Source organism: Poecile atricapillus, chromosome 10 (genome assembly GCF_030490865.1).
Source record: "Poecile atricapillus isolate bPoeAtr1 chromosome 10, bPoeAtr1.hap1, whole genome shotgun sequence".
Lineage (NCBI taxonomy): Eukaryota > Metazoa > Chordata > Aves > Passeriformes > Paridae > Poecile > Poecile atricapillus.
In genome coordinates this window covers 10960843-10973573 of record NC_081258.1, presented here as the reverse complement: position 1 = coordinate 10973573, position 12731 = coordinate 10960843, and the positions used below count along the sequence as shown (strand labels likewise).

Genomic DNA, 12731 nt, shown 5'->3' with positions numbered 1-12731 from the left:
TCCATTCCCAATTTAAAAGACAATTACACTATCATTACTTGTCAGATTTTAACTAAAGCTTTGGCTAAGTTCAAAAAAGCTGAGTTAATTAAATAACACAGAAGTTACTTCCTGCTGATGTGCCAATATAAATTATATTCTATCATAGATTTAAAGATCAATGTACATGTAAAATTTAAAAGGCATAGAGGGGCATCATTTCCTCAAAATCCCAGTAATATAGAAGACTCAAAAAGAACATTTAGTAGATAGAAACTCTTTTATTCCCTAACAGAAAGGACTGTTTGTACTAGAGTACCATGGTATCTTTAGCCAAATCTGGATTGAAAAGGTGCATTTTCTTATTGTTATCACTAAAATTTGGATAAAACTTGGTTGGGTAACCCAAATAAAAACCCCTACATCCAATTATATATATACATATGCGTTAGATTAAAATTACTTTTAACTGGTGTGCATTTCTAATTATTTTTGAGTAATGAGCTATCCCTTTAGTAAAATCATACCCTCAACATACTGGTTTTGTTTAGAATTCTCTTTCTGCTACAGAGTTCACAGACATCTGCTAAATACTCAAAAGATCACTCAAGTACCTTGAATTTTAATTTGAAGACTATGAAGATTTGAAACATATGGGCTTAAACTAAATTCTCAGAACTGAGTTCTAGTCCATGGCTACAGTTCCAGCTCCAAGTAAGAGCAAAGAACTGGAGCACAGTGGCCTGTGTGTGCTTGTCAGGCTGATGACAGCAGTCTGTTACCATACCTACACTGATCCTGCTTGCACCAAACACCCCATGTAACTGTTTCCCCTCCTCTACTCCCTAGATATGCCAAACTCCCTTCCTCCACCTCTCCTCCTTTCGTGCAAATAGCCTCTGGGAAATAATATAACACATGTGAATAAGAAAAAAAAAAGGACATCAGTAGCTATCTATTTGTTGAGGTTGATCGTGGAACTTCAAGTCAGCCAACAATACAAACAAGATTTTATTTGGGAAGAAAATCCATCTTCCAGTGAAACTGAAGGCAAATTTCTACTATTCTCAACCTTGTCTGCCTTCACTGTGAATGAGACAACTTCCTTAATAAGAACAGCTTTTCTTAAGCTGAATAGAGCAAAACCAGCCCAAAGAGAAAGAATATCACAGAACTCTGGATAAAACAACATGGTATCAAAAAGCCCCACAGCAATACTTAGACTACTTCATTAAGAGATCCATGTTAACATTAATTTTTAACTCAGGATAAATTTATGAAGCCTCAAAATGATATTTCAGCAACCTGTACTTAATATATGGAGAGAAGACATAATAACTATTTCTGTAATGTATGAAGTAGACATAGCTTAAACTCGCTGTTTTCTTCAGAGACCTACAAAAATTAAAAATACCAGTAGCTTTTTGAAAAATCATATTTTCTATAGAAGCTTTTTTGGTTGGTTTTTTTTTCCCCTATCATTTTGAAGTGCAGGTGTGTGTAATACCACAAAGTTTCTTCAGACTAAGTAAGGTTTATGTTATTGAGAAGAAGTGTTGTTGTTTGTTTTGCACAAAATTCAGACCCTTTGCTTTGGTTGCATTCCAAGCTAGAATCACTTTCTTTCCAAAACTCCAAATTCAAAAGATATATGGCAAAATGCACAGTTAAAGCCCATAGAACTGTATAGGTATCAGAAAATTACTTTCCAATCACAGACCAATTTATACATTCTTTACCTATATACCACTGTTTCTCTGTCTGTAATACGAAGAGTTAGTGATTTAATTATAGCATTAACATTTAGACATTTGAATTCCAAAGTTTATTAGCAAAGTTAAGAGCAAGCACAGGCACCAAATGAATCCTACACTGTAAAAGTGTCTGATAAACCTTTAAGACAAAAAATAAGTTGCTGAAATCTTTTAAATTAAAAATATATCACAAGATAATTAAGAAAATGGCCCAAGTGAAAACAAAAAATATTCTTACCCATGAATATAGAACACATCTCTTTAATGAAGAATTAAGAAGCTCAGAGATGTGCTTTAAATCCAGATGGATACCTCATCATCAGAGACCTGAAAATTAAGCATGTTAAATAAGTCACACAATAACCAGCTTCAGGAGTGTACATTCAAATGCAATACCTGAATCTCAAAAACTCTCTAGATACCACAAAACCAAGAACACCAGAATTAAAACACAATCAGTAGTAGCTATAATTTTTTAAGTATCTGATAAATAGGTACATATTCATTTTGTAGGACTACTAAAAATAACCCGTCTACAAACCCCACAGGATGAAGGGTAGTTTGTGCCACAATACCAAGAGGTTGAGGTTAACTTTAAGACAGGATGCAAGTACCCAAAAAACAAAAAAGCAAAGTCTGGAGTTAGGTTTTAAACCTGTCAGTCTGAGAAGCCCTGAACATATCTTTTAACAGCAGTGAGCTGTTTCACACTGACAGTGGACTTCAATGGGAACTGACACTGCCTTTCGGGGACAGAATACCTGCATGACAGTTTTATCCTGTTCCTTGCCTTGGCAGTAGGTGAGGAGCTCAATTTCAAGAGGTTCTCTTTTAATTTAAGACAGGCTTCAAAACATTACAAACTTTAAGGGAAAATGTACATGGGGGGTTCTAGGGCCACTGTGTAAAAGCCTCAAAGCACACAAAACTACCTTCTAACATTGAAAGACAAAGTTTGTATATGAACTGATATTCTACACCAGTGTGTTTTTCCATTTCAAAAATATGATAATTGTGTCCAAGGCACTCCAATTCCGACACAAAGATTCCTCTCTTCCAAATACAGTTTGGGGATGCCAAACTTAAACACTTCTGCAGAACTGTTAATGCAGTTAACAGTTATTAGTACAGTTCTTCTCCTTCTATTATTCAGTAACTTCCCAAGACTTTTTCTAAGGTTGCTAAACTAAAATGTCTCTGTTCTGCAATAATATGGACACTTAAAGCAGAGAGGTATTTTTCTAAAATTCATATGAGATAAGCATGTACCCAACACATACCATGGGGAAAGCTGCTAAAATATCTTTATCTTTGTTTACCATTTATGTGAGCTGATATTAATTTTGTATCAAAACAGACAGAAAATTTGCTCTAGATGTTTCCTTTTTCTGTACTGGAAATCTCATCATACAAATAGAGCTCCTGTCATTCACAAGTCCTTTTCACATCCAGAAATTAAAATGGAGTTTGAAACTATTTAACTGTTAGGTCCTATATAACATTATTTTTTTTTTGTCAATCTCTGCTTATTTGAAAGTCCCTTGTTGGCTAAATAAAGTTAAAGTATAAATATTTTACAATATATAACATACTAATTGAATAATGGCATTCAAAAATTTATTATTTGAAAAAATCAATAATCAAGTAATTTATTCTACCTGTAAGAGTTCAAGAGTAAAAAACGAAACCTAATTCACCTGTATCTACCATATAACACTAATGCTATCTTAACTTCTTGACTATCCAAAAGAGCTGTGTATCCTTCCTCTACTGGATTGTTCTTGAATCCTCAAAATAAAGAGAAAAAAAGATGTTTCTTACTCTTTAGAACAGTGTCCACTTGCTTGAACAGCTTCCAATATGGAGACAATTTTGGAATACTTAAAAGTTTGAAAAACCCTACATTGAAAGGAAGAACAAAAACATAACTTGATATACATTCACCTGGTCTGCGATACATTTTTCTAAATGTGAAATACAAAAAATACTTTTGACAGCAGAAGATTCACTGAGGATTATGTGAAGTGCCAAACAGAAATCCACACAAAAGGAACACAGACCTTTTTTTAACCTCCAACATGGGATCTACCTCCACAGATTTTCACATAAGCTATACTGAATGTGAAATTTTAAACACATATATATATGAATATATGTATCTGGTAAGTGGGATATGTTAAAAAAATTATTCTGTAAAGATCCATTATTTGGGAGAAGGTCTTAATCCTTGCTTTCAAATCTTGAATTAGTAAAATTAACTCATATACAGTAAAAGTTACATTTTATTAAGTAGAACCAGAACTACATTTGTTTTAAGCATGCCTAGATCCATACTCAACTTAGAAAGTTCAAAAACAAATATCTTTCACAGTCCAACTAATACAGTATCTTCAAAAGATATTAAAAATATACATTTCCCTAAGTACACACAATTTCCTTGGGTTTCTTGATGAATTTCTAAAGTATTACTCTTATTCGCAAAAAAAAAGTAAAGACAGTATTTTGGCTGTTTCTCTGAATATCTGCAGGAGGTGTCAGAGGATGGACCAGGCTCTGCTCCTGGTACCCAGCAATGGGACAAGAGGAAGGGGCAGGAAGGATGCCCAGGAAGCTCCACCTGGACATGAGCAAGGACTTTGCTGTGAGCACTGAACAGACTGGGCAGAGGATGTGGAGTCTCCCTCACTGGGGACATTCCAGAGCTGTCTGGACACAACCCAGTGCCCTGTGCTCTGGGTAATTCTGTTTGAGCAGGGAGGTTGGACCAGGTGACCCGCTATGGTCCCTTCCAACCTGACCCATTCTGCGATTCTGTGGTTCTTATTTTGGACACTAAACCACAGATTTTTATATGCATTTTCTAACAGGAAACAACTTCAACTGGATGAGAATAGCTACCCAAATTTTTAATTTTAAAACATCATGTAAATTTTAATAAAACAGTTTAGTTTTGCACAGCATCCTTGTGTGCTTTTATCTCTTCAGGCTTGGGAAATATCTTTAGAAAATTTAACAGCACCAATTGAAGACATTATTATTTTCAACTACCTTCTTCACCTTTCTGCCAAAGGTTATTGCCCTCAAAGCACACCTGCACGACAAAACATGTAGGTGTGCATCTGCTGCTTCAGCATAGAGTCTCTCAATTTAGTTTTAACCCCTCCTCTTGTTTGTTTAACAAACACATTAGACTTTGCATTAAAACAGCAGAAGTGTAAGTATACCTTCTATTTTGTCATTTATATCCTGCAGACGTTAATTGCAAAAAAGGGACAATAATAATACAGAGAATGGCAACATGTCAATCTGCTGCTATTGATAGAAATCTGGAAAGATACCAGGAGTTTGGAATACGTTACTGCAAAGAACAAAGTTTATCCCCAAGTCAGTTTATTTTAGTGAAAATAGCTGTTAAGAAGTTAATGCATTTGGCCACCAGACTACTGAAGGAATCCATATAAGTAACCAGTACTTCTATTAAATAATGCAATTTTGTTTCACTGAAGTGTGTGTACCTGTGGATATTCTCATAAATTTCAGGACTTCAGTGATTTCCTTCTGTTTCTAAAACTGAAAACAAAAACTTTCCATGTTTTATTATTTGAATACCACTATACCCAACTTCTTTTCTTTTTAGTGTATCTGTACAAAATACAAATGCCTCTTTTAGAAGTTTAGTTGTCAAAAGATAGTAACATACTCAGTGTAATGCACTCATAGTTTGTAGTTTACTTCTCATCACTAGAAAGAGCTACACAAACTTCCTTTTAAGTTTAAAAAGAAAATCCTCTGGTGCTGCTGAGATTTCAGATGTAAGCATTACAGCTTTTTGTTGTACTGTCATTGATTTCAGCATTACACCTTAAATTAGATCTACAAAATATGTTTCTGAAGTCTGGTATTTTTCCTCAGAAACATTTAGGCCATTTTAAGATTTAGAGAAACATTTGCATTAAAAATCAGAAAAAAACCCTTTTCACTTTCACATGTGGCCTTAAGAAAACATCAGAGACAGAAGACTTCAGAGCACAGCCCTCTCTCAGTTCACAATCTGATAATACAATATCTTCCAATAATTCCCATGTTCTACCCTGACAGACATTTTTGTGAACTACTGCAAGTTTATAACCTGGAAGTACCAACTAGAACAATGCAAAAGATTGTGCCTGTTTTACAGATGCCTATGGATCTGACTGATGAGTACAGACAGCTGTGAAGGCTTGACATTGACAGAAATCTACGCTAGGAAAAAAAAAGAGCACAATTTCAAGTCTTGACACTGCCAGATTAGGATATGCCAGTATTTCACTGAACAAAACAGGTTCTGACGTCCCACTCCACATTACATTTACCAGCATATGAAGTTTCATCTTTATCATAGGTCTGCCCCATTCTGAGGGAGGCTGCATACAAGTTTTTTTGTTTTGTTTTGTGGGGTTTCTTTTTTTAAAGTATTTCTAAGGAGATTTGATATGAAAGTTTCCCAAAGAGTTCCTCCCAGGCACATGTTAAGCAAGACACTCTGAAATTCACAATTTGTTCAGTATACTGTTCTTAAATTAGGAGATCAATTAAAACTAATAACTCAAGCAAAGTATCATTTCTCATCTTGTCTCATGGTTTGCAGCAGTCAGGACATCTTCCTGAATTCACCTGCAACAGAGAGAGACTTCAGACAACTTTTACTGTGCCATCAATACTCTGTCACAGGAGTCTGACAGTTAAAATGGACTTTTAAAAAACTTCCACCATTGAATAGGAAAATACACATCTCTTTGTCAAGAGTATTTATGAATTAATTCTTATAAACTTCCTAAAAATCTGTCTCTGAAGCTAAATTTAGGTTTAGCAAAGAAATAATTTGAAGAACTACATGTTGAAACCAGCAACATATTACGTGGACTCAAGCCCACTGTCTTATCCAACACTGGTTTTCATGTAGGTGGAAGCCATAACTATAGTAGCTTTCCTACAGGGTAATTGAAAACACAAATGTATTGTATTGAATTCTTGGATTTCTGATAACATATGGAATATCAGATGGGCTGACTTTCATTGCATTACACAAATAAAGTCTTTCTGAAGCTTAGAAGTTTCTTCACTAGGGTGTTTAGTATCAAGTGTAATAAAACCATTTCTCTTCAAAGGCCATTTACAGAACAGATTTTGGAGGAATTCCTGAATTTCAGTGACCAGGATAAAAGACCAAACAAACCTTTTAGTACTGCTCATGAGGCACAGGGAAAAGTGCCCAAGAAAACACTGCAGACGGAAACAATTTGGTAACCAGAGTTACATTTTCTAATATGACTCAGATAAAGAACAAAGTCAAAATTGCTATTTGTCTCCAGAAAAATGATGGGAACATTTTTCCTTCTTCCTGCAAATTTTAGCTGTTGATTTACGATTTAAACAAAAATATATCACTTACAAAGAGAACAATGCATGTACACTGCCAGCCTAAAGACATTAATATTTGGCAGTGCCTAGATAATCTGTATGAATGAAGTTGAACATTTCAACACATCTGCTCGCTGACAGATGCCATATATTACCAATGAATTTCTGCTGAATTCTGACTTCTAAAAAAATTCTTCCTACCTTGTAACATTTTTCTTGCAGCTTAGAAAATGAATGTAATGTCAAGTCAGTACTGAAAGTGGAACTTGGATCCAAGGTGTGTCCTAAAGTAGCCTTTTACTTGATCACTACAGCTCAACTCTAAGACGTAATAGAGTATACATCTGAATTCTACTACATACACATTTTGAAAGTACTCCTAAGGTCCTCTTGTTTCTGAAGTCAAGATAAATCTTCATTACTCACACTGTTAAAAATTTTTTAGAATTGGTCTTCTGAAAATTTTCAACATTGCACTTACTCAAAAACATGGTCATTGTAAATCACATTATACTTTTTTCTTATTGCACTTCTAGAAAAAAAATACTGCTTAAAAACAATCTCTCCTCCCTGCACTACCCTAAATATGAAAGTTGTGTTTCAGCTCACTCTCACGTTTATGAACTGGTCAGATTAAATATGGGAATCTTACTGCTCCTTCAGCCAAAGCAAAAGCTGCAAATATTTTTCAGTTGCTGTTTTATCAGCAAAATAATCACTTCTTAGCACATCAATTTTTTTTGCTGAAGGAGAAAGAGAATACTTCAACAATATAATAATGTTAACTATCAGTTCTTGAAGTTTGACTAAATAAACAGCTGGTTTCTCGATCACCAAGTCCCGTGTACTCGGATACTCCACATTCCTGAGGCGCCACTTCTGACTACAGGAAGAGCACTGGGAAATTGAATGGGAGCCCAAGTAAGTGTGAGATTTCAAAGTCTTCATTAAGCTCACAGCTCCATGGTTTGATAGAGCCAAGATCATTAAAAGAACAACTCTAGATAGGTCAGTGGAAGAATATAAAGTATTGACAAAATCAGGGTTAGGAAAGAATCTGTGTGTGATGGGCTACCAGACTTCAGTTAAACACACACGTTTCAGCTGGATGATATACAAACACAAGTACCAGGCATTACTGAGAATTCTGTTCATATATAATGGTGGAAAGAAAGAGAATACTGCAATCCAGAGATGAATAGGATATGCCATTTGACACCAACCTAAACTGCATGAAAATTATTAAAGAAATATGATGATGCGGGTATTTGTGCAATTCTTTCTACAAGACTGATATAGAAGAAAAAAATGCACTGTAAGGAATCTGAACCCATAAAATATATAATTGTCCAGCTTATTTTTGAAGTGTCTGAAGGATACATATATCATAAATCTAGGAAATATTTTTATTGTAAAATACATTTAAAAAAAAAAAAAACCTTAGAAATAACCCTATAAACCAAGTGAGAACAAATGTGCATGTACTTACTTAACAGGTTTCAAAAAAAGGCAATTTTAAAGCAGTATACCAATCTTTTGGGTTTAATCTGCCTGCATCATTAACTTATCTCACTCACAAAAGGAAACTAATGAAAATTGTCTGGTTTGGGGGCTCTGGAGTCTCTCGGTAGTGGTTCATGTCATACATCTATTAGATAACACCACTATAAGAATACTTTTTAAAAACTACACTCTACTTTCATCAATATTTTTGCATAACTGAATTCTTGGACTTATCTTCAGGAGCATTTAGCATGAGCAGCTCATGTGAAATGGTAAGGTGCTGAGACTCCTCAAAATTCTTGAAGTACCCTAAAACTTCAAATTCCACTTCCTTTTACAGTAAAAATGATAGCTTTATTCTGAGTGTTATGCATTAGTATAGTTTCACCATGAAATGCAGCACAAAGTTGTATAAATAGAACAATTTGGTTAAATACAAATAAGCTAGTTAGCACAAAGTAAACCAGCACAGATGCACTGTAACTACTTTGGTGCCTGCCCTTGTCATCTTATAAATGCAAAGTAAATTGATGCAGCTTACTCACTAACAGGGAAAGAAAAAAGCTCCTTCACATTTACTTTAAGGTTAGAGAGTCTACAATGGCCCTTAACCACAGAGCTGCTGACACCTGAAGTTCACATCCTACCTTGCTTCCCACCAACTTCTCCATGTGCCCATGAGTTATGGGCAAAGGGCCTGGTACACTGATCCCTGAATTGGTTAACAACAAAAAAAAATTATATTAAATTTTGCTCTTCCATTTACACAGTCTGGGCATTGAAGTCCAAGGCATTTTGGAAGCCTCATCTGACAGATGCAGGAAGAATTAAAAAGTCATTATCAGTTATAGGTTTGAGGTGTTGAGGCTGTGTAGAAACTAGTAAACCCAAAAGCTATTAATTTCTACTGTTTCTTTAACGGTTCACGAAGTCTAAGATAGGAATAATTATTAACTGTAAAATATTTACCTTGTGAAACTAACAAAAAGTTGATCTGTGCAACAATTAAAATTCAGAGACAGGATAAAAATCCAGATTTTGCTCAAAAGTGACTTAATATTCTGCTTTGAATTATAAACATATGTATAACTGCACACAAATGATTACATATAAAACAAGGTGAAATAATTATTTTTACCTCACACCTGCCAACTGGGAACTCCATGGTGTCGACTGATCCAGGTTTAAAAACAGTTGCAATGAGCTCTCAGGAGGAGCCTAGTTCTCCAGAGAAAGGAGGGTTATTTTTTAAGGCTACTTCTTAAAGTCTCAAAAAATACACAAGAGAACTAGAAACCCTATCCGGTCACACAAATTGTTACTTTGTCCCCCATGAGCACGGATTGTAACACTGAAGGGTTCAGCTCTCTTCTACATAATGGAGGGGGAGACCAAGCTGCTGCATTTTCTCACATTGATGAAGTTAAATGGCTTTCACGAACTGAGGGAAGTTCTCAGCTGCTAAAGATTCAAGGCACTTAGGATGAAACAGTGAGGAGAGCAAACCATTTCTTACAAATTGAAAGTGTGTGCATCAACCTTGTTGTCAAAGCTATCCAGCCAAAATGAGAGCATTCAGAATCCTTTCCACCTAGTTTTTGTCCTCGTTCACAAAAATCTGTATGTAAAGAAGGAATGAAAAGGCTTTAACCTTTCAGTGTGTTAAGCGTCAGTGGGAAATGTGATAATTTCTCCACTTCACTGGAATAAAGATGCATGCCATCTATCCAACCAGTGCCATCTACCTCAAAATCCTCTCCTTGTCATCCCCGAAGGAGGTCAGCTTGCAGCGCCTACCTGGAAAACACCAGTCTATCCATTCTAACCCTGCACTTTGACAGCTAAATCCCCTTTTATGTCTCCACCCATGCAGTGGGAACCTGTGGCCATGCACCATCAGCTCTCCTCACCACAGAAGGACAGCAGACTGCATGCCCATCTCCATCTCCCAGACACGCCTCACCCAGCGTCAACCCTCCCCTGTCACCTTTTCCCCTGCTTCCACGGATCCTGCTGTGGTCAATCCAAGCCAGTGGGCTGCCAAACTCAGCTCCTATTTTTCTTACTACTTCGCTTGCCCTGGGAAATTATTTTAATTCCTCCCACTACCCACCTCTATTATCTTGTATGCTGAGAAGCCAGGTCTGCCATGCCCACTGTTCTGCCTGGGAGTCTCTGCATCCCCTCCCTGCCTCACACTCCCTTCCTAAACGACACAAGGTGGCCGGGGACATTCTTGCCCTCCCTACCTTCCTCCACCCAACCCTTTTCTCCCACTGCCATCTCGTTGGTGGGGGAGAGGGACATGCAGCCTTTTCCTCTGACTTCCCTAAGGAGACCAGCCCTCTTCCCCTCGCCCTGCCATCTTCTTACCTGTAGGAGGGCAGGACGTTCACAGGATCTCCCCCACCCCGCGACCCCGAGAAGGCCCAAACTTCGCCCCCACCCCCGGCCACCCCTGGGCACCGTGGTGGGGCCGCGGGTGGCGAGGACCACATCCCTGGGCGCCCCCGCCGCCTCCATCCTGCCCGCTCCACCCGCGCCGCCCCCGGGAAAAGCCTCGCCTCGCCGCCGCCCCCCTTCCTCCTCCCACCTCCGCCAAGCGAGGTGCGAGGGGCCGGCGTGGAGCCCCGCGCCCGGCGGTGTCGGCGAGGGGCGGAAGCGGGCGGGGGCGGCGGCGGGGAGAGCCCGGGTGCCGAGCAGGCCGCGCCGCCCCGACCCCGGCGGCAGCAGGGGCGGGCAGGGCCGGCGGGGCCGGCCGGTGTCTCCGGCACCTGGAGCGCGGCCTGCCCGTCCCTCTGCACGTACTCACCGCCCGGTGCGCCATTACGGAGCCGCCGCCGCTGCCCGGCAGGAGGCGGCGATGCCCCGCGCCTGTGACAGCTCCGCGCCGGGGCGGCCGCGGGCGGGCGCGGCGGCTTCCCCTCCCCCCCGCGGGGATTCCCCCCGTGTCCCCCCCCCCCGGGAGCCGGCGGACGAGGGCGGCACTCACCGTGCGGTGTCGCAGGCCGGCGGGCGGTGCGGGCGGCGCGGGCGGTGCTCGGCGCTGGCCCCGCGCCGCTCCCCGCTCCTCCCCGCGGGCGCTGCGCGGGAGGGGCCCCGCGCGGGGGGAGCAGGGGGGCGAAGTTTCACTCGCTCCGCGCCGCGACCCCAGCGGCCCCAGCGAACCCGCGGGGACGGGCTGGGGGGCGCATTTGCATATTTGTCACCCCCGCGCTGATTGGCCGCCCGCGCGGGGGCCGCCGCCGCGCGCTGACACGGCGGCTCGGCTCGGGAGGGAGCGGCGTGAGGGGAGGAAGAGGCGGGCGGAGCGGGGACGGGGCGCGGGAAGGGGCGTGCGCGGGGCGGGGATGCGCGGGGGGCGGAGAGGGGACCCGGGAGCGTGCGAATTTCCTTCCCGAGACACCTTCGCCCTCCCGCCGCAGCCCCCGCGGGAGGGGCGGCCCTGGCGGGGCGGGGGCGGGCGGCGCGGAGCCGATGGAGCGGCGCGTGCGGCGGGCTGGGCACATCCAATATGGCCCCTGCGCCGGGAGAAGCCAATCCCGGGCGCGGTTACTCCGGAGGCTCCGGCGGAGGCCGGACCGGGATGCGGGGCAGGCCCCGGGCGGCGGCGGGAGGTGGGGGGAGCGGGGATTTTCCCTGGGAAAGGGAAACTTTGGCGCTCCGGTGCGTTTTGGCGAGGCGCTCACGCAGCCGCTCTGGGCGCCCCGGCCGTGCCTCCGGAGGAGCGCTCCCAGCAGCGGGAATGCCGCCTTCGCCCTAGGAAATCACGGGGGCGCGTTTGACACCGGCGCTGGAAATAACGCTTGTTAGCCAAGGCTCTCCCTCCCTCCCTCTCTCTCTCCAGGCAGAGCCCGTGGGCTGGCAGCTCAGTTCGTCTGACCCAGCGGTGGCATCACCACGTCTTCTATTGAAAGCCAAGGGCTTGCTGGGAGAGCAAGGGGAATTCCCACCTGTTAAAGGCAAAGGTGGATACCAGGCAGGACGAGTATAGCCTCAGGTACACTGTTATCAAGCCACTTTGGAATACACTTCTTGAACATGCTAACAGGGCACATACGTTCCAACAAAGTTAACTATAAACCTTTTCTTTTA

General features: G+C 41.4%; 1 protein-coding gene across 6 annotated transcripts in view; it reads right to left on the bottom strand.

Moving 5' to 3' along the window:
• CHD9 (chromodomain helicase DNA binding protein 9) overlaps positions 1-11889 on the bottom strand; it is an 87592-nt gene extending 75703 nt beyond the window's left edge. For 2 of the 6 annotated variants that reach the window (XM_058845714.1, XM_058845712.1), the window contains exons 1-4: positions 11629-11889; positions 9775-9854; positions 3555-3632; positions 1972-2060 (exon numbers count right to left, since the gene is read on the bottom strand). The gene's annotated coding sequence lies outside the window, so the exon portion shown is untranslated. Of the gene's footprint in view, positions 1-1971; positions 2061-3554; positions 3633-9774; positions 9855-11448; positions 11523-11628 lie in introns of those variants that run through there. The other 4 variants (XM_058845708.1, XM_058845710.1, XM_058845709.1 and 1 more) reach the window with 4 other exon arrangements.
• Positions 11890-12731: the final 842 nt, after the last annotated feature.